At 46.7% G+C, this 21,333-nt stretch overlaps 1 long non-coding RNA gene across 4 annotated transcripts in view; it reads left to right on the top strand.

The window, feature by feature from the left end:
- The first annotated feature begins 4,144 nt into the window (after positions 1–4,144).
- LOC106994023 (uncharacterized) overlaps positions 4,145–21,333 on the top strand; it is a 55,444-nt gene continuing 38,255 nt past the window's right edge. For all 4 annotated transcript variants that reach the window (XR_013406330.1, XR_001440415.3, XR_013406329.1 and 1 more), the window contains exon 1: positions 4,145–4,281. This is a non-coding gene — a long non-coding RNA (uncharacterized LOC106994023). The remainder of the gene's footprint in view (positions 4,282–21,333) is intronic.

Raw genomic sequence — 21,333 nt, 5'->3', positions numbered from 1 at the left:
ACCTGTAGTCCCAGCTACTCAGGAGGCTGAGGTGGAGGATCCCTTGAGCCCAGGAGGTCAGGGCTGCAGTGAGCCATGATTGTGCCACTGCACTCCAGCCTGGGCAAGAGAGCGAGACCCTATCTCAAAAAATAATAATAAATGTATGTATGTACATGTGTATTGGGGCATTGTGCTAAAAATTAAATGAAACTTGACTTCGTGAAGAGAACCATTCTAAGTTAACCTCATTTTCCTTCTTTTCTTTCTTTCTCTTTCTTCATAACATTTACAAAATAATTGCCAGCAATTTGGTAAGTTCATTAACTGATTCTCTCTTAAGTCCAGGCTGCACATCGCCCTGCTGATTCGTGTGGATTCAATTTGTCCAACAGTTCTATCAATGAAGTCCTCATTACCCTCTCCTCGTGTGTGTAGGGGAGGAAGGTGGTAAATGCAGCCTGAGTGCGCCTTATCTAACTTTTGTTTTTCTCGTGGATCTATAGATTTCCTTTATGGTGCTTTTCTTGCCCATCGTGTGGGGTCTGTCAATAGGATCGTTGCCTCAGCTGCATTTATATTCCTGAGAAGTTTACTCCGTTTATTTCCCCTGGTTCCGGGTTCTCGGAGTTCATTTGTTGAGGTCAAGGACACCATGTTCTCAGGAAAGAAAATTTCAAAGAATGTGGAAAGAAAGAAAGAAAAAAAGCAACAGCTGCACATCACTGATCGGGTAGAAGAAGAATATAAGATCTCAACATACATCCTGACAGTAACACATGAAGAGTCCTGCCCGCCCTTCCCACCCTGTCTGCCTCTTTGCGACTGGATTGGAAACGAGCTCCATGTGTGCTGGGCAGGCAGGTTCCTGGCACCGGCAGCTGGTCACTTCTCTTTTCTGCGATCTGCCCCTCCCGTGCTACCAGGTTCTAAGAGGGACTTAGGAACACATTGCTAGTGCTGGCACTGGCTTGTGTGATGTTTTGGGTAGAGGACACGTGTGATTGAAGGCTGGAGTCGTGGAGAGAATCCTGGACTAGAAATCAAATCTGCTGGGGTCTGACCTTGAGGAAGTCGCTTCCCTCAGGGTCCTTATTAGTGATCTGAGGGTCAGTTCATGGCTGCTAAGGACTTTCCCATTCTGAAGCCGCTGTTTCTAAGTAAAAGCAGCGTCGCAGACTTGAGTTAGTGCGGTGTGAGAATGCTGTTCAAGTCCATTCCTTCAGGTATTTCTTGACCTCCTACTGTGTGACAGGCACTGGTGGAGGCTTAGCAAGGAGCTCTTTGGGCCCGTGACCCAGTCTCCAGGTGGTTTCTGTTGCCCTCCTCTTTTCTTCGGTAGGGTTCTGTGGGCTTGTGTCTCATCAAAAACCGCTGTCCCTCTGCAGTTGTTCTGAATCTTGGCTGCAACTCCTGGAAGCTCAGGCTCTGGACCCATTTTCAGGCTTAGCAGCACTTTCCCCAGGTTCTGGCTCTCCAAGGTGAAAGCGCAGCCTCAGGGGAGGGCGCTGGCCCCGGTGCTCAAGGCTCCTCACATCCTGGGCCTTCCAAGTCTGGCTCTGAGAGACCGCCTGCAGGAACGCAGGTGCATTAGTATGCAGGTGTGCTGATACCCCAGCACAAAGCAATTAGCCTGCTGCTCTGCAATTTCTGCCTTTCCCCAGCAAGTGTGGCTCAAGTGTTGGTTCCTTTGTCTGCATGGCCAGCACCATCCTCTCTCCCGCGGGGAGGCCTGGGGGCTCCAGGGGATGCCTCTTCTAACTCTAGGAGTGGTCCGGAGCATCTAGACCAGAGTTGTCCGATAGAACTTTCTAGGATGATGGGAATATAATCTGGTTGTTCTGTGCTATCCTGCACGGTAGCCACCAGCCACATGTGCACTTGCAGTGTGGCTAGCAGCTAATGTATTAGACAGTTCAGATTTGTATGACTATTTTCCAACCTTTTGCAAGGCACAGCAAGTGCCAAAATTAAAGATGAGGCAAATGGTCAGCAGATGAGGTGGCAGGAGCTCCAGCTGTCCCAGGGCTGAGGGGCTCAGTGTCTTCACACACCTGTGCCCAGCCCAGCAGGCTGGGGGGAAGTCCCTGTTCTAGACCTGAGCTGGGGCTGGTGCTGTGACCTGTCTCCACTGAGTTCTTGGCCCTGAGACCTGGGGTAGGTGGAGGGCGTGGGGAAGCGGGCGGTTTTCTGCGTGGTGTCCAGGGTGGTCCGGGGAGCCCGGGAGGCTGACTCAGTCTCATCTCCTCCTGAGGGACTGGGCTCGGAGCTGAATCCCTGATGCCATGAAATTATTTTCCAGCCTGACTCTCGTGTCCTTTAAAGTTGTAGCACACTGCACTTGGTTTTAAGAGCTAAATGTAAGGCGAATACGGAGCACTTTAAATGTGATAGCTCCGAGTTCACGTTGTTTGAGGAGATAAGGAGAAAGGAGCAGGTGCTTTGAATTCACTTATCAGCCTTTTCGCAGGCTCCTGTCCCTCCGCACCCCCCAGCGAGGTGCTGTGATGTTCCACCAGGATCTTGGAATTGGAGGCTTCCCCAGGCTGCGGGGCCACCGTTTCATCGGCTCACCTTGCTGGTAAGGCCAGGGCTTTGTTCCTGGGAGTGCTTGGGCCCCAGGTGGGTGTGTCTGGGAGGCTCCTGCCGGGCAGGGCAGGGAGAGCGGCCTGGCCTGAGAAGTAAGCCCCTGTGACGGGGCTCCTCGAGCCTCTGGAGCCCTGGGGAGAGTTTGCATTTTAAGGTCACATCTCCATCCTCCAGGAGAAGGATGAGAGGGGCCGGCTTTAAGTCCTAGTTCTCGGGTATATAATTAAACAGAGATTTTCCTTCCTGAAGGAACAAAAAGAGGCCAAGGACAGCCTAATTGCAACCTCAAGATTGCTTCTCCAAGAGTGGCCTGAGCAAGTGGGCCGAGGTAGATTTGCAACTCTGGCTGGTGTGGTGGCCTGAGCCAGCGGGGCCCAGGTTCGGCTGCTGACGGCGGTCCACAGGAGGGGAGGGTCTGTTGGGCAGGGGAGCCTCTGCCTTGCTTCCTTTTAGGGTGAGCCTTTGGTTTTCCTGTCCCAAACGGGGGGGCCACGTGGGAGCCAGCAGCACACACTGGCCACCACTGACCGCTCCTGCTGTCCTGGCACTCCGCCCGCTCCCAAAGCAGCAGCCCATAGTGACAGGTCGCGAGTGCCATCAGAAGGGTGCACCGCTTTATTTACGCGGCTGTCAGCCAGGCTGGCTCTTCCAAAGTCGCGCATTACCAGACAAGTGAAGGCAAAATAGTGATGCTTTATTAATTGCGGGTATGGCTGCTAATTAGAACCCAGGCCTGGGTTTTTATACCTGTTTACATACACTTGCTCCAGAGCGGAAGGACTTTCTCATCTCTCCTTGCCTCTCCCCCACCCCCAGAAGAGAATTTCAACTTTAAGACAAACAACTTCATTTACAAGTGTGTCTCTAATTAGCTGCAGAATTAGGGAAGCTGAGCTTTCCCCCATAGATCCGCTCAAGCCTCCAGGGAGACTGGTGGAATAGAGAGAATCGCATTTCCAATTATTTTGTTGAATTGCTAATTTAGTTATTGTGCCTGGTGTAATTGTGATGGGTATTGGGTGTGCAATTCAATTTGTTTTAAATATTTGTGGGAAGGCTGATCAGTAATGGAGCTGACCTATTTTGTGGCCCAAATTGAGAAAAAAAAGACTACAACACAACAGCCACAAAGATAGAGTTTGTTTCCATTTTTATTTTGATCTCTCTCATCCCTCTTAAGACCATTGATGCAACAAAAGGATTAAATTAAAAGATGACAGCACTTTGATCTTCTCCCTTTGAAAGCTTAACTGTCCTTGGTAGTTTAATATGCAGCTATTTCAGGGTAGAGTTTAGATGCATTGCTGGAGTTGAGTTGTTTCTGCCTCCCAAAATTGCATTTCTGCATGTGCCTAAAAGTGATTTGGGGTACTCAACTTTCTAATAGTGTGTAAAGTAGTGGAGGTGTATCTGTAACAAATAAAGCAAAGCCGTGAGAGCCACAAGTTCGCCACTCCTACTGGGCAGAAGTCCATTGCAGAGTCCTGGAACCTTCCCTCCAGGCAGTACCATGTGCAGAGGTCGGTGGCCAGGAACCCCACCCCTGGCATTTGCATAAAGCTCGCCCCTCGGGAGCCCTGCTCCTGGTTGGTTTGAGCCTGTGCAGGTGAGAGGAGGGCTAGGTGATAAGTTCCCTCATGGCTAGCGGTGACTCTGGAACTCCTGGAGGGCCAAGCTCCAGTGTCTCTCTTCAGCCAGAGTCTGGACCGGGAGGTATGGCCAGGGAAAATCTGTGATGTAATCTTGTTTACATGCCTATTGGGTGCTGAGTCAGAAACACAGTCTGGGCCTGGGCCAGGGCTGTGGCTTGAAATCAGAGCTCTGCTGGGACCTGAGGTCACAGAAATAGATTACAGGACCCGAGCCTTGGGCACGTACGACTGAGGTTGCTCACAGGTGACTGGAACCCCTCACCCTCCACAGCGTCCCGCCGGGCCCGCCAGGCGTCCTCAGACACAGGCTAACTAGGGCTTGGTTGGGCAGGATCAGAGGGTGGCAGACCAGAGCAGATTTTCAGAAAAGGTTATAATAAAATGGGTCATAGACACGGCTGTTGTAATGAATTTGATCCTAAAGGATTCATTTTGTAACTCGATTAGCTTAGCAAGGTGCCAGGGTCAGTGTCCATGCTTAGCTGCTGAAGAGAAGTTTAAACTTCATTACTTTTATGTGAGAGCTCACCGGGACCAACTGGAGGACCTCCGCCCCAGGTGGATCTCTTTAACACGCCATTCTGGAGGAGCTGGGCCAGGGCAGCTGATGGCCGCAGCTGCTGGTCCTGAGGAGGGGCTGGGTCCCGTGCGAGGACAGTGATCATTGAACCAGCCAGGCTGAAGCTGAAAAGAAACTGGCAAGCAGCTAGAGCAGCCGGGGATGGGAGGGAGAGGAGGCGTTTGTGGAAACACTTGCAGCGCAGGAGGGCAGGCTGTGGGATGTCAGTGGTAAGGTCTGTGTAGCCCCTACCCCATGATGGTGGTGGTTGTTGTTATTATTTGAGACAGTCTCACTCTGTCACCTAGGCTGGAGTGTAGTGGCATGATCTCCGCTCACTGCAACCTCCACTTCCCTAGTTCAAGCGATTCTCCTGCCTCGGCCTCCCGAGTAGCCAGGATTACAGTTGCCTGCCACCATGCCCAGCTAATTTTTGTATTTTTAGTGGAGACAGACTTTTGCCATGTTGCCCGGGCTGGTCTCCAACTCCTGACCTCAGGTGATCCGCCCGCTTTGGCCTCCCAAAGTGCTGAGATTAGAGGCATGAGCCACCGCGCCCAGCCTCCATTTTCTTCTACAGTGTTGTTACTGAGGTAGAATTTACATGCCATAAAACTCACCCGTTGTAAATGTACAATTCCGTGGTTTTTACTACGTCTGTGGCGTTGTGCTGCCACCAACACGGCCCATGTTTAGGACATTCTCATCACCCCACAAGCTCCTCTGGTGTTGCCGGAACTCCCTACTCCCAGTCCCAGGTAATTTGCCTTCTTTTCCGAACATTGCATTTAAAAAGAATCATACAGAGTGTTTGTGTCTGGCTTCTTTCGCTTGGCATGAGGTGTTTATATCTTTATTCTGGCATATGTCAGTAGTTCATTCCTTTCGATTGCTGACTAGTCTTCCATTGTGTGGATATACCACATTTTGTTGATCCTCTTGCCTACTCATGAACATTTGGATTGTTTCCAGATTTGGGCGATGATGTATGAAGCTGATAAGAGCAATCACAAGCCTTTGTGAAAGATGTTTTCATTTCCCTTGGGCAGATACCTAGGCATGGAACTGCTGAGTATGAAAGCTTATGTTTAGGCCGGGCGCGGTGGCTCACGCCTGTAATCCCAGCACTCTGGGAGGCCCAGACGGGCGGATCACGAGGTCAGGAGATCGAGACCATCCTGGCTAACACGGTGAAACCCCGTCTCTACTAAAAATACAAAAAAACTAGCCGGGCGAGGTGGCAGGCACCTGTACTCGGGAGGTAGCTACTCGGGAGGCTGAGGCAGGAGAATGGCATGAACCCGGGAGGTGGAGCTTGCAGTGAGCCGAGATCCGGCCACTGCACTCCAGCCTGGGCGACAGAGCAAGACTCCGTCTCAGGGGAAAAAAAAAAAAAAAAAAGAAAGCTTATGTTTAGCTTTTTCAGAAGGTGCTAAACTGTTTTCCAAAGTGCCTGTATCACTTTATATTTACACCAGCAAAGTGTGTGGGCTCCAGTTTCTCCACATCCATGCCAACACTTGTAATTGTCTGTCTTCCAATTATAGCCTTTCTGGCAAATAGTGGATTCCCACTGTGGCTTTAATTTGTTTCCCTAGTGACAAATGATGTTGAACATCTTCTCGTGTTCATTATTCATGTATCTATCTTCTTCGGTGAAACATCTATTCACATCTTAATTTAAATTGAGTTGCCTTGTTGCCTTGTAAGGATTCTTTATATATCCTGGATTCAAGTCCTTTATCAGATATATGATCTGCAAATATTTTCTCCCAGTCTGTGAGTCAGTGGCTTGTCTTCATTTTCTTTTTCCTTTTTCTTTTCTTTCTTTTTTTTTTTTTTTTTTTTTTTTAGATGGAGTCTCACCCTGTTGCCAGGCTGGAGTGCAATGGGGCTATCTCAGCTCACTGCAATCTCTACCTGGGTTCAAGTGATTCTCCTGCCTCAGCGTCCTGAGTAGTTGGGATTACAGGCGCTTACCACCATGCCCAACTAATTTTTTTTCAGTAGAGACGGGGTTTCACCATGATGGCCAGGATGGTCTCGATCTCTTGACCTCATGATCCACCTGCCTCAGCCTCCCAAAGTGCTGGGATTACAGGCGTGAGTCACTGTGCCTGGCCGTCTTTATTTTCTTAATGGTCTCTTCTGGAGCACAAAAGGTTTTAATTTTGATGAAGCCTAATTTATCAATTTCTTTTTTCTTTTATGGATTATGTCATATCTAAGAAATCTTTACCCAATCCAAGGTCACAAAACATTTTCTCCTACTTGTCTTCTTGTGGATGTTTTATAGTTGTAACGTATATATTTAAGTCTGCAATATATTTTGAGTAAATTTTTGTCCATGGTGTAAGAGTCTAAAAATATAACTGTGTATGGATATCCGAATGTCTTGGCACCGTTTGTTGAAAAGGCTAGCTTTTCTGCCATTGAATTGTCTTGACTTCTTTGTGGAAAATCAGTTGATCCTAAATGCTAGGATTTCTTTTGAGACTCTCAATTATGTTCCATTCTATTTGCTTGTGTTTATATCTGTGAACATTTTGAAATCAGGTAGTTTAAATCTTCCAAATTTTTATCAAAATTGTTTTGAGTATTCTGAGTCCTTTGCATTTCTGTATAAATTTTAGGATACAGGGCTGGGCACGGTGGCTCACACCTGTAATCCCAGCACTTTGGGAGGCTGAGGCAGGCAGATCATGAAGTCAGGAGATCAAGACCAGCATGGTTAACATGGTGAAACCCCATCTCTACTAAAAAAATAAAAAAAAATTAGCCAGGCCTGGTGGCAGGCGCCTGTAGTCCCAGCTACTCGGGAGGCTGAGGCAGGAGAATTGCTTGAACCTGGAAGGTGGAGGTTGCATTGAGCCAAGATCGCGCCACTGCACTCCAGCCTGGGCGACAGAGTGAGACTCCGTCTCAAAAAAAAAAAAAAAAATTTAGGATACGTTTGTTAATTTATTTTGCTTGTTCTTCTTCTCCTTCTTCTTTTTGTTTTTTTTTTTTTTTTAGACAGGATCTTTCTCTTTCACCCAGGCTGGAGTGCAGTGGTGTAATCACGGCTCACTGCAACCTCAATCTCCCAAGCTCAAGCCATCCTCCCCACTCAGCCTCCTGAGTAGCTGGGACTGCAGGCACATGCCGCCACACCCAGCTAATTTTTTTTATTTTTTGTAGAGACAGGATCTCCTTATGTTGGCCAGGCTGATACTGAACTTTTGGGCTCAAGTGATACTCCCACCTCAGACTCTCAAAGTGCTGGGATTACAGGCATGAGCCACTGTTCCTGGCCTAAATTTGTTAATCTCTAGAAAAATGTCTGCTGGAATTTTGATAGGGATTACACGGACTCTATAGATCGATTTGGGGAGAACTACCATCCCAACAACATTGAGTCTTCTCATCCATAAACATGGACTAGCTCTTCATTTGTTTTTATTTAATTGCTCTCAGCAGTGTTTTATAATTTCAGGGAACATGTCTATTTTGTAAAATTATTCCTATGTCTTTTGTTGGTTTGGATGCTGTCAATGAAATTATTTTAATTTCATTTTAAGATTTCTTCTTGCTAGTGTATAGAAATACTATTATTGAGTTTTTAAATTAATCTTGTAGTCAGTGACTTTACTGAATGCATTTATTAGTTCTAGTTTTTAAAAATGGATTCTTCATATAGGATCATGCCATTTGTGAATAATGAGTTTTAATCTTTTCTTTCCAATCTATAAACCTTTAATTTTCGTGTAGCCTATTGCATTGGCCAGCACCTCCAGTGCAATGCTGAGAAGTAGCAAGAGCAGATATTTTTGCCTTATTCCATCTTAGAGAGAAAAGCATTCAGTCTTTCACCATCACACATGAAGTTACTTGAGGTTTTTCATAGACGCCCTTTCTCAGGTTGTGGAAATTTATTTTTATTTTTATTTTTTTGAGACAGTCTCACTCTGTAGCCCAGGCTGGAGTGCAGTGGCGCGATCTCCACTCACCACAACCTCTGCCTCCCAGGTTCAAGCAATTCTCCTGCCTCAGCCTCTCAAGCAGCTGGCATTACAGGTGCACGCCACCACACCCGGCTAATTTTTTTTTTTTTTTTTTTTGGAGACAGTCTTGCTCTGTTGCCCAGGTTGGAGTATGGTGGCATGATCTTGGCTGACTGCAACCTCTGCCTCCAAGGTTCAAGTGATTCTCCTGCCTCAGTCTCCCAAGTAGCTGAGACTATGGGCATGTGGCTCCACACCCAGCTAATTTTTGTATTTTTTGGTAGAGACAGGGTTTCGACATATTGGCCCCACTGGTCTCGAACTCCTAGCCTCATGTGTTCTGCCTGCCTGGGCCTCCCAAAATGCTGGAATTACAGGCATGACCCATCGTGCCTGGCCCACACCTGGCTACATTTTACAATTTTTTTGTAGAGACAAGGTCTCACTATGTTGCCCAGGCTGGTCTCGAACTCCTAGGCTCAAGTAATTCTCCCTCCTCAGCTTCCCATAGTGCTGGGATTAAAGGTGTGAAACTACTTAAAAACAAAAAATGTTGCATAGAATACTACGCAGCCCTAAAAAGGAATGAGATCATGTCGTTTGCAAGGACATGGATGAAGCTGGAAGCCATCCTCAGCAAATTAACCCAGGAACAGGAAACCAAACACTGCATGTTCTCACTCATAAGTGGGAGTTGAACAATGAGAACACATGGACTCGGGGGAATGACACACACCAGGGCCTGCTGAGAGGTGCAGTGGGGCGAGAGGAGGGAATTGAGAGGGCAGGTCAATAGGTGAAGCAAACCACCATGGCACAGGTATACCTATGTAACAAACCTGCACATTCTGCACATGTATCCTGTTTTATTTTTTTAGATGACATAAAATTTAAAAAAATACATATATGTATATATTGCTAGGCTGGGCATGGTGGCTCACGCCTGTAATCCCAGCACTTTGGGAGGCCAAGATGGGTGGATCACTTGAGGTCAGGATTTTGAGACCAGCCTGACCAACATGGTGAAACCCATATCTACTGAAAAATACAAAAATTAGCTGGGTGTGGTGGTGCGCACCCAGATGGTGGGAGGCTGGTGGGAGGCCGAAGTGGGAGGATTGCTTGAACCTAGGGGAGGAGGTTGCAGTGAGCTGTGATCTTGCCACTGCACTCTAGCCTGGGTGACAGAGTGAGAACCCCATCTCAAAAAAAAAAAAAAAAAAAAAAAATTTGTGGGTGTGTGTTGTTGGATTCAGTTTGCTCATTCTTTTTTTTAAGAGATGGGGTCTTGCCATGTTGACCAGGCTGGGGTGCAGTGACTATTTAAAGACATGCTCATGGCATACTACAGCCTCAAAATCCTGGGCTCAAACAGTCCTCCTGCCTCAGCTGCCCAAGTAGCTGGGACTACATGTACGCCAGGGCACCTGGCCCAGTTAGTTAATATTTGCTAAGGATTTTTGCATCCTGTGTCCACAAGGGATACAGGCCTGTAGTTTTCTTGTGATGTCTTTGGCTTTGGTATCAGGATAATACTGGCCTTGTAGAATGAGTTGGAAAGTGTTCCTTCTGTTTTCTAAAAGAGTTTGAGAAGGACCAGTATTCTTTATTTTTTCTTTTTTTTTTTTTTTGAGACGGAGTCTCGCTGTGTGGCCCAGGCTGGAGCGCAGTGGCGCGATCTCGGCTCACTGCAAGCTCCGCCTTCCGGGTTCACGCCATTCTCCTGCCTCAGCCTCCCGAGTAGCTGGGACTACAGGCACCCACCGCCACACCCGGCTAATTTTTTGCATTTTTAGTAGAGACGGAGTTTCACTGTGTTAGCCAGGATGGTCTGGATCTCCTGACCTCGTGATCCGCCCGTCTCGGCCTCCCAAAGTGCTGGGATTACAGGCTTGAGCCACTGCACCCGGCCTCTTTTTTTTTTTCAAGATGGAGTCTCACTCCCTCACCCAGGCTGGAGTGCAGTGGCGCGATCTCATCTCACTGCAACCTCTACCTCCCGGGTTCAAGCAATTCTCCTGCCTCAGCCTCCCAGGTAGCTGGGATTACAGGCACCCACCACCACAACCGGCTAATTTTTGTATTGTTAGTAGAGACAGCGTTTCTCCATGTTGGCCAGGCTGGTCTCCAACTCCTAAGCTGGTGATCCACCCTCCTTGGCCTCCCAAAGTGCTGGGATTACAGGCACGAGCCACTGCACCTGGCTGTAGTATTTCTTCTTTAAATATTTTACAGAACATCCGCCAGTGAAGCTTTCTGGGACCGGGGCTTTACTTTGTGGAAATTTTTTTTTTTTTTTTTTTTTTTTTTTTTTTTGAGACTGAGTCTTGCTTTCTTGCCCGGGCTGGATTGCAGTGGCATGATCTCGGCTCATCACAACCTCCGCCTCCCGGGTCGAAGCCATTCTCCTGCCTGAGCCTCCCGAGTAGCTGGGATTACAGGCATGCGCCAACACACCTGGCTAATTTTTGTATTTTTAGCAGAGATGGCGATTCACCATGTTGGCCAGGCTCGTCTTGAACTCCTAACCTCAGGTGATTCCCCCACCTCAGCCTCCCAAAGTGCTGGGATTACAGGTGTGAGTCACAGTGCCTGGCCTGGGGGAGGATTTTTAGTGAGTAATTTCTTTATTTGTTATAGGTCTATTTGGATTGTGTGTTTCTTCTCAAGTCAGTTTTGGTAAATTTGTGTCTTTCTAGGCATATGTTCATTTTCCCTAAGTCTAATTTGTTGGCATAAAGTTGCTCATAATATTTCTTTATCATCTTCATTTTGGTAGAGCCACTAGCAGTGTCCCTTCTTAGATTCCTGATTTTGGAAATTTGTGTTGTTTCTCTTTTCTTCTTGTCAATTTTATTGTTTTTTTCCTTTTTTCTTTCTCCTTTTTCCTTTTTTTTTTTTTTTTTTTTTTTTTTTTTTTTTTTTTGAGACGGAGTCTCGCCCTGTCACCCAGGCTGGAGTACAGTGGCAAGATCTCGGCTCACTGCAATCTCCGCCTCCCGGGTTCAAGTGATTCTCCTGCCTCAGCCTCCCAAATAGCTGGAATTTCAGGTGCCCACCACCACGCCCAGCTAATTTTTGTATTTTTAGTAGCGACGGGGTTTCACCATGTTGGCCAGGATAGTCTCGATCTCTTGACCTCGTGATCCACCCACCTTGGCCTCCCAAAGTGCTGGAATTACAGGTGTGAGCCGCTGTGCCCGGCCTGATTTTTTTTCAAAGAGTCAACTTTTAGTTTCTATTGACTTTTCTCTGTTGTTTACTGTTTTCTCTTTCACTAGTTTCCACTCTGACCTTTATGTTTTCCTTTATTCTTCTTGCTTTGGGCTTAGTTTATTCTCCTTTTTTCTTCTCTGTTTTTTGGTGTGGAAGTTTAAGTTTATTGATCCAGATCCAGACCTGTTATTGTTGAATTGTCTATTTCTCCTTTTTATTCTGTCAGTTTTTGCTTTCTGTATTTTGGGGCTCTGTTGTTAAATATGTATACATTTATAATTGTTATAGCTTCCTGACAAACTGATTCTTTTAGCATAATAAATGTTTATTTTTGTCTCTAATGACATTATGTATAGATAGATATAGATATTGATATTAATGTAGCTACTCCAACTCTTGTGGTTACTGTTTGCATAGTAGATGGTGTCTTTATACTTTTACCCACTTGTGTCTTTGAATCTAAAGTGTTTTTCTTAAAGACTTAATACCCAGTCTCCACAAAATTAAAAAAAATTAGCCAGGTGTGGTGACACACACCTGTAGTTCCAGCTACTCGGGAGGCTGAGGTAGGAGTAACAGGCATTTTGTTTGTTTTTATAAATTTTTAGTTATTATTTTTGAGACAGGATCTCACTCTGTCACTCAGGCTGGAGTGCAGTGGTGTGATTTAGGCTCACTGCAGCCTCAGCCTCCAGGGCTTGAGTGATTGTCCCACCTCAGCCTCCCGAGTAGCTGGGACTACAGGTGCATGCCACCATGCCTGGCTAATTTTTTGTATTTTAATTTTTTTGTAGAGATGAGGTCTCCCTATGTTACCCAGGCTGGTCTCAAACTCCTGGACTCAAGCAATCTGCCTGTCTCAGCCTCCCAAAGTGCTGGGATTACAGCCAAGAGCCACCACACCCAGCCTGGATTTTTTTTAACCTAATCTGACAGTCTATCTTTTGATTGGAGTGTTTAGTCCTTTGAAATTTAATGTAATTATTGATAAGGGTTTTGTTAATTTGTTTTTCCTTTACTGCTTGCTTTTGTGTTTTTTATAGACAAGGTCTCACTCTATCCTGCAGGCTGGAGAGCAGTGATGCGATCACAGCTCACTGCAGCCTTGAACTCCTGGGCTCAAGAGATGCTCCTGCCTCAGCCTCCTGAGTAGCTGGGACTACTCAGGTACTCAGTACTACTGGGACTACATGGTGTGTGCCACCATGCCTGGCTAGTTTTTTTTTTTTTTTTTTTTTTTTTGTGGAGACTGGGTCTCACTTTGTTGCTCAGGCTGGTCTCAAACTTCTGGCTTCAAGAATGCTGAGGTTACAGGTGTGCCACCACACCCAGCCCCAGTGTTGTTTTTTATATATATATTTACATAGATACATGTTAAATTGTGGCTAAAAAAATAAAACTTACCATCTTAACCATGTTTAAGTGTACAATGCAACAGTGTTAAGTATATTTACATTGTCATGCAACAGATTTCCAGAAATTCTTACCCCACAAAACTGAAACTTTATACCCATTTAACAATTCCCAATTTACCCCTCACTCCAACCCCTGGCAACCACCATTCTTCTTTCAGTTTCTATGAATTTGACTACTTTATTTGATTTTTTGTTTTGAGACAGAGTCTCGCTTTGTCGCCCAGGCTGGAGTGCAGTGGTGTGACCTCGGCTCACTGCAACCTCCACGTCCCAGGTTCAAGCGATTCTCCTGCCTCAGCCTCCCAAGTAGCTGGGATTACAGGCATGCGCCACCATGCTCAGCTAACATTTGTATTTTTAGTAGAGATGGGGTTTCACCATGTTGGCCAGACTGATCTTGAACTCCTGACCTCAAGTGATCCACCCGCCTTGGCCTCCCAAAGTGCTAGGATTACAGGCATGAGCCACCGCGCACAGCAGAATTTGACTATTTAAATACCTCATATAAGTGGAATCCTACAGTATTTGTCTTTTTGCAACTGACTTATTCCACTTAACAGAATGTCCTCAAGGTTCATTCCTGTTACAGCATGGGGTTGGGATGCTTTCCTTATTAAGGCTGTGTAACATTCCATTGTAAGTATAGACCACATTTTGTTTATCCATTTATTCTTCGATGGACGTTTGGATGGCTTTCACCTCTTGGCTATCGTGAATAATGCTGCTATGAACATGGATGTGCAAATATCTATTCAAGGCCCTGCTTTCAATTCTTTTGGATATCTGCTCAGAAGTGAGATTGCTGGATCATATGTAGTGCTTTGCTTTTTTCTTTTTTTTTTTGAGACAGGGTCTCACTCTGTTGCCCAGGCTAGAGCACAGTGGCTTGATTATAGCTCACTGCAACTTCGAACTCCTGGGCTTAAGCCATCCTCCCACCTCAGCCTCCTATTTTTCATTTTTGTTTCATTTTTGCTTTTTTTGAGGCAGAGTCTCCTCGCTATGTTGGCCATGCTCAAGCAGTCCTCTCCTCTCAGCCTCCCAAGTAGCTGGGACTACAGACGTGTGCCACCACCCAGCTAATCTTTTACTTTTTAATTTTTTGTACAGATGGCATCTCACTGTGTTGCCCAGGCTGGTCTCGAACTCCTGGGCACCTTAGCCTCTCAGTGTTGGGATTACAGGTGTGAACCACCACGCCCAGCCCTACTTTTAATTTTTGGAGGAACCATTTTTCCATAGCAGCTACACCATTTTCTATTCCTGCCAACAGTGCACAAGGGTTCTAATTTTTCTACGTCGTCTCCAACATGTTATTTTCTGTTTGATTTTTATAGTAGACATCCTAATGGGTATGAGGTGTTATCTCATTGTGGTTTTAATGTACATTTCCCCAACAGTTAACGATGCTGAGCATGTTTTTATATGCTTCTTGGCCATTCATAAATCATCTTTGAAGAAATGGGTTTAAGCCCTTTGCCTTTTGTTGTTGAGACAGGGTCTTGCTCTGTTGCCCAGGCTGGAGTGCAGTGGCGCGATCTCAGCTCATTGCAACCCCAGCCTCCTGGGCCAGTGCTCCTCCCAGCTCAGCCTCCCAAGTAGCTGGAACTACAGGCATGTGCCACCATGCCTGGCCAATTTTTAAAAATTTTTTGTAGAGATAGGGTCTCACTGTATTACCCAGCCTGGTCTCAAACTCCTGGACTCATGTGATCCTCCCATCTCAGCCTCCCCAAGTGCTGGGATTAGAGGTGTGAGTCACTGCTGCCAGCCTTACTATGTATTTTAAAGTTATTTTCGGCCAGGCGCAGTGGCTCACGCCTGTAATCCCAACACTGTGGGAGGACGAGACAGGTGGATCACCTGAGGTCAGGAGTTCGAGAGCAGCCTGGCCAACATGGTGAGACCCTGTCTCTACTAAAAATACAAAAATTAGCCGGGTATGGTGGTGGGTGCCTATTAATCCCAGCTGCTCGGGAGGCTGGGGCAGGAGAATTGCTTGAACCCGGGATGTGGAGGTTGCAGTGAGCCGAGACTGCCCCACTGCACTCCAGCCTGGGTGACAGAGCAAGACTCCATCTCTAAATAAATAAATAAAGTTACTCTTTTAGTGGTTGTTCTAGAGGTTATATAACAATCTACTTGAGATTAATATTACCTTAATAATGGCAACACATAGAGACTTAGTTTTCATGTTGTTCCATTTTTACCCCCTTCTTTGTGTGATTGTCATACACATTACAGTTCTATATGCTATAAACCCCAAAATACAGTAGTATACTTATCGTTTAATGCAATTTTATGTCTTTTAATGAAGTTAAAGAGAACACAGTTTTTTATATTTACCTAGGTACTGTTTACGTTTTCCCAATGCCTTTTCATTTCTTTGAGTAGATTTGAATTCCTATCTGGAATTATTTCTTTTCAGCCTGAATGATTGCTTTTAGTATTTCTGGTAAAGCTGGTTCTGCTAAAAATGAATTCTCTTTTTTTGTGGAGTGTCTTTATTTCATGTGTACTTGTTTTAAGGAGAGTGTTGCTGGATATAGGATTCTTGTTTGACAGGGTTTTTTTTTTCCTTCTTGTGGCACTTGGACTATATCGCCTCACTGCCTCCTGAGGTCCATTGTTTCTGATTAGAAGGCAGCTGTGATTTGTTATTCTTCTGTAAGTGATGACTTGTTCTTCTCTAGCTTCTTTTAAGATTTTTCTTTATCTTTCAACAGTTTGGCCATGAGGTATCTAGGTGCAGGTCTCTTCGTTTATCCTACTTGGGGTTTATTGAGCTTCTTGGATCTGCAGATTCATGTTTTCCATCAAATTTGAGAATTTTTCAGCCACTGTTTCTTCAAATATTTTTTCCGCCCCTTTCTCTCTCTTCTGGCACCCCCAGTACACATATGTTGGTAAACACACTGTTGCTGCACAGAGGTCTGGGATTCTATTCATTTTTCACTCTTTTTTCTCTCTGTTCTTCACATTGGATAATTCTATTGCTCTATGACTTCAAATTCACTGATTCTTCTGTCTTCCCAAATCTACTGTGTAGTCCCTCTGGTCAACTTTTCAGAATTTCCTTTTCAAAAACTGGGATAAATGTATGATTTACCATTTTAACAGTTTTTTTTTTTTTTTGAGATGGAGTTTCGCTCTTCTTGCCCAGGTTGGAGTGCAATGGCACAATCTCGGCTCACCACAACCTCCTCCTCCCAGGTTCAAGCAATTCTCCTACCTCAGCCTCCCGAGTAGCTGGGATTACAGGCATGAACCACCACACCCGGCTAATTTTTTGTATATTTAGTAGAGACAGAGTTTCTCCATGGTGGTCAGGCTTGTCTTGAACTCCTGACCTCAGGTGATCCACCCACCTCGGCCTCCCAAAGTGCTGGGGTTACAGGCGTGAGCCGCTGCGCCTGGCCCATTTTAACAGTTTTTAAGTGTATAGCTCAGTGACATTAAGGACATTCACATTGTTGTGCAACCATCACCACCATCCACCTCCAGAACATTTCATCATCCCATACTGAAACTCTGTACTCATTCAACAATAACTCGCAGCTGCTACAGTGGCTCATGCCTATAATTCCAGTGCTTTGGGAGGCTGAGGCAGGATAATCGCTTGAGCCCAGGAGTTCAAGATCAGCTTGGGCAACACAGTGAGACTCTGCCTCTACAAAAAAAAAATTTTTTTTAGCTGGGTATGGTGGCTTTTGTACCTGTAGTCCCAGCTATTCAGGAGGCTGAGGTGGGAGGATTGCTTGAGCCCAGGAGTTAGAAGCTGTAGTGAGCTATGATCATACCACCGTACTCCAGCCTGGGCAATAGAGCGAGACCCTGTCTCTAAACATGAAAACAGTAATTCCCAAGTTCCTCTCCCCACAACCCCTGGTAACCACTGTTCTACTTTCTGTCTCTGTGAATTTGATAATTTCTGATACCTCATATAAGTGGAATCAAACAATATCTGTTTTTTTGGTGTCTGGCTTATTTCACTTAGCATAATGTCTTCAAGGTTCATCCATGTTGCAGCATGTATCAGAATTTTATTCAGAATGTGTTTTTTGTTTTGTTTTGAGACAGGGTCTTGCTATGTCACCCAGGCTGGAGTGCAGTGGTGTGATTACGGTTCACTGCAGCCTCTGACTCCCTGGGCTCAGGTCATCCTTCCACCTCAGCCTCCCAAGTAGCTGGGATGCCAAGCGTGTGCCACCACACCTGGCCTTCTTTTTTTTTTTTGCATTTTTTGTAGAGATGGAGTTTTGTCATGTTGCCTGGGCTGGTCTTGAACTCTTGGACTCAAGTGAACCACCCACCTTGGCCTCCCAAGTTGCTGGGGATTACAGGTGTGAGCCACCATGCCTGGCCAATTCTTTTTTTTTTTTAAAGAAGGGCCCAAGGTTGTTCTACCTGACCCTTTATTTCTGTAAATGTGTGTGTGTTTTTCAAGTTTCTGCCCAGTTGTTTTTGTTTGTTTTTTGAGATGGGATCTCACTCTGTCGCCCAGGCTGGAGTGCAGTGGCACGATCTTGGCTCATTGCAAACTCTACCTCCCGGGTTCAAGTGAATTCTCCTGCCTCAGCCTCCCAAGTAGCTGGGATTACAGGCGCACACCACCACACCCAGCTAATTTTTGTATTTTTAGTAGAGACAGGGTTTCACCATGTTGGCCAGGCTGCTCTCGAACTCCTGACCTCAAGTGATCCACCCACCTCAGCCTCCCCAAGTGCAGGGATTGAGCCACCACACCCAGCCTCTGCTCAGTTTTTCTTTTTAAAAATTCTTATTTTTTAAGCCTGGCTTCACAGGGGCCACCCTTGTGCCTACTGGTCAGCCAATGATTTAGGCACATGTATCTTGAGCCAGCAAGGCTTCTATCTTCTGCTGATAAGTCGATGTGTGTGCGGGGGCTGCATATTAAAAAATTTCAGCAGTTTTGAAATCTGCCCTGGCTTTTACTTTCTGCTGGGCCCTCTGGCATTTCGTCTTCATGTGCCCACAGGTTCTCTCGGCCGGGGCTGTGTGACTAGCTTGGGCCTTCTCTGGTCTCGCCTGTGTGGATGTGCCGGGAGGTTACCAAGCCCCTTGTGGCTGTCTCATTTCCCGCTTCTGTTAAAGCTCTAGCTAGGCTGCTGGTCTATTGCTTGAGCCAAGCTGAGCCACTGGTCTTCCCTGTATGTTTGCTACTGAGTTATTGCTGTTGCTGACAATGCCAGTGGGCATGGAGTATTTTTATCCAGACTTCAGCATTACCCATGATCCCAGATGAAAATCTTCCTAGAGCTGGAAGGGATCTTAGGGATCTTCTCGTTCCACACTCTACTTTCACATCCCAGGGAAGGCAGGGCTTCAGAACGCCCTTGCGCTGCTCAAGGCCTGCCCTAAGCGAGGGCAGCCAGGCTTGGAGATCGGCCTTCAGGCTCTGCTGCACAGCTCCTCAGTGGCACTTCCGCCTAGTGTCCATGTCACCCAACACCTAGAGACAATCCCTAGACCCTGCCCTCACCAGGGGGATGGTTCTCCACCAATACCCTATGAGGAGGGTGCCCCTGAGTGATGACAGGCCCCTGGTCTTGGGAGCGAAAGAGACAGGGCATGGAGAAACCTGACCTGCATTGAGAATTTGCTGCTTATGCCCTGCACTTGATTCACATTAACTAATTTAATGTCATTTTTCAAAATGCCCCATTGAGGTCCACGTTTCACAGATGAGGAGGCAGGAACTTGCCCAAGGACAAGAGTGAGGGGCTGGATGCTGGAAATCAGCTCAGGCTTATTCCAAAGTCCCTGTTCTTGTAAGTGGCTATGAAAGGAGCTGTTTGCATGGGCAGGAATGCTCTGTGGGCTCTTTCCTGCTGCAGAGCCTGGACTTGTACACGGGGTTCTGCCTCTCCCCACCCCAGCCCTCCCTGATTACTGTAGGTCAGTCGTGACAGAATGTTGGCCATCAGACTCAGCGCCTTCTGAGCTATTCTGTCCTGTCTCCATGTGGTTCCTAGTGGGCTGAGCCTACTGTGTGGCTCCAAGTCTCCTAAGGTCTGAGGCTCTGTTATCATTCTGCCCTCCACCAGCCACAGGATATCCCATGCTTTGGAAGATTTTGCTTATTACCAAGATACTGCATTTCTGAAGATGTCCTACCCCCATCACTTATTATCAACACCCACTAGAGCCACTGGCCAGCAGGAGGTGACCAGGACTGCACTTCCTGGGTAAAACTCCAGTCAACACAAAGACAACGGCATGGGAAGACTGCCGCCTGAGGCACAGCAGGATTCCTAGAGCGCTGGAAATAGCCAGTCGTTCCCCACTCCTGTGGGTGCCCCTCCAGCTTGGGGACTGCACACGATCGAGCTGAGCTTGGACCCAGGTTTCTTGGCACTCAAGACTGTGCTCTTTTTATTCAATTGGGCTGCATTTGCAAGCTTTATACACAGCCTTCCCGTGCCCACAAACCATCAAAGGACAAACCCTTACTCCTTGGCCTGGCATTTAAGGATCTTTATATCTGATGCCAGCTTATTTTTTGGGAGTTCATTGTCTATTACTCCCCCAAGTGACTGCTCTACTCCCCTTCAACCTTCCCAGTGCCCCCCGAATAACTTTAAATCCCAGTGTAAATCCAGTAAACACTGTAAATCCCAGTGTCCTGGCCTGGAATGCCCTGGCTTCCACCCTCCCGCAGCTGATAGCCTCTCTCTGCCAGTAAGCTTCATTTGTCCACACCACTCCCTCTGGCCCATGGTGCTTTCTGCCTCACCATGTGGAACAGGGCAGGCCCAGGTGTGCCCAGGGCCTGAGGAGCCAGTGGTTTGAAGGAAGGTTTGCCTTTCAGTTCAGTGCCTCTGCAGGCCTTTCCCTGCTGCCCAGCACCGAGAGCTGTGTACCAGGGGTGAACAGTCCTCCCCATGGTCCTTAAGCATTTGCTTCATCACTGTGTTCTTACTGTTTAGCCAGGGAAAGAGAGGTGGGTCTAGGTCTGGATCCTAGAACCCTGGCTGTGCAGTCTTTTCCTTACTACTCCAAAGTAAGACCAATGGGGATTCATTTCCTTTTGTTGAGAAGAGTGAAGGAAGTGTAGCGCCCCAGTGGCAGGAAACACTGTATCGGACAAGCTTCCAGAGGCAGCAGCAGAATCCCTCCCCAGAACCACCAACAGGTGCTGGCTGAGGGCTTACACCTGCCGCCTGTGCTCGGCTGCCTGCTTAGGGAGGAGCGAAGGAAGAGGCCCAGGCCGCCATGCAGCCCGGGCTTCCTTGCTCATGAAGAGCAGCAGTGGGAGGCAAACAGTAGCATCTCCCTTCTGACCCTCCTTTCTGGAACATCTGGCTTAGGGGGAATCAAATTGATATTTTCTTAACATTCTATTTCATTTTAGAAAAAGCAACCCTTTGCTTTGCAATATATCCCAAAGAGAGAGACAGATACAACACTGAGTTTAATAATCAGCAAAGGGCAGGGATTCGCCTCCTGTGACCTGTATCTTTCTTTGCAGACATTCAGGAATTGGTGCTCATTCCTGCCTTAATTACAGGGATTTATAGAAAAAAAAAAATTTTTTTTTTTTGAGACAGAGTCTCGCTTTGTCACCAGGCTGGCGTGCAATGGCGCGATCTCAGCTCACTGCAACCTCCGCCTCCCAGGTTCAAGCGATTCTCCTGCCTCAGCTCCTGAGTAGCTGGGACTACAGGCGTGTGCCACTGCACCCACCTAATTTTTTATATATTTTTTAGTAGAGACGGGGTTTCACCGTGTTAGCCAGAATGGTCTCAATCTCCTGATACGCCCGCCTCGGCCTCCCAAAGTGCTAGGTTTATAGTTGTGAGCTACCGTGCCCGGCCCATAGAAAGCTTTTTTAGAGAGATAAACTGAGGCAGAGGGTTGAAGGCACGCAATCATGAGCTCCCTGCCCTGAGTGCCTTTTTGTGCCCAGAGTTAAAAAT

The sequence above is a fragment of the Macaca mulatta genome, chromosome 16 (genome assembly GCF_049350105.2).
Source record: "Macaca mulatta isolate MMU2019108-1 chromosome 16, T2T-MMU8v2.0, whole genome shotgun sequence".
Classification (NCBI taxonomy): Eukaryota; Metazoa; Chordata; class Mammalia; order Primates; family Cercopithecidae; genus Macaca; species Macaca mulatta.
Note: the sequence above shows the minus strand (reverse complement) of the source record. Positions and strands in the feature narration are given on the sequence as shown.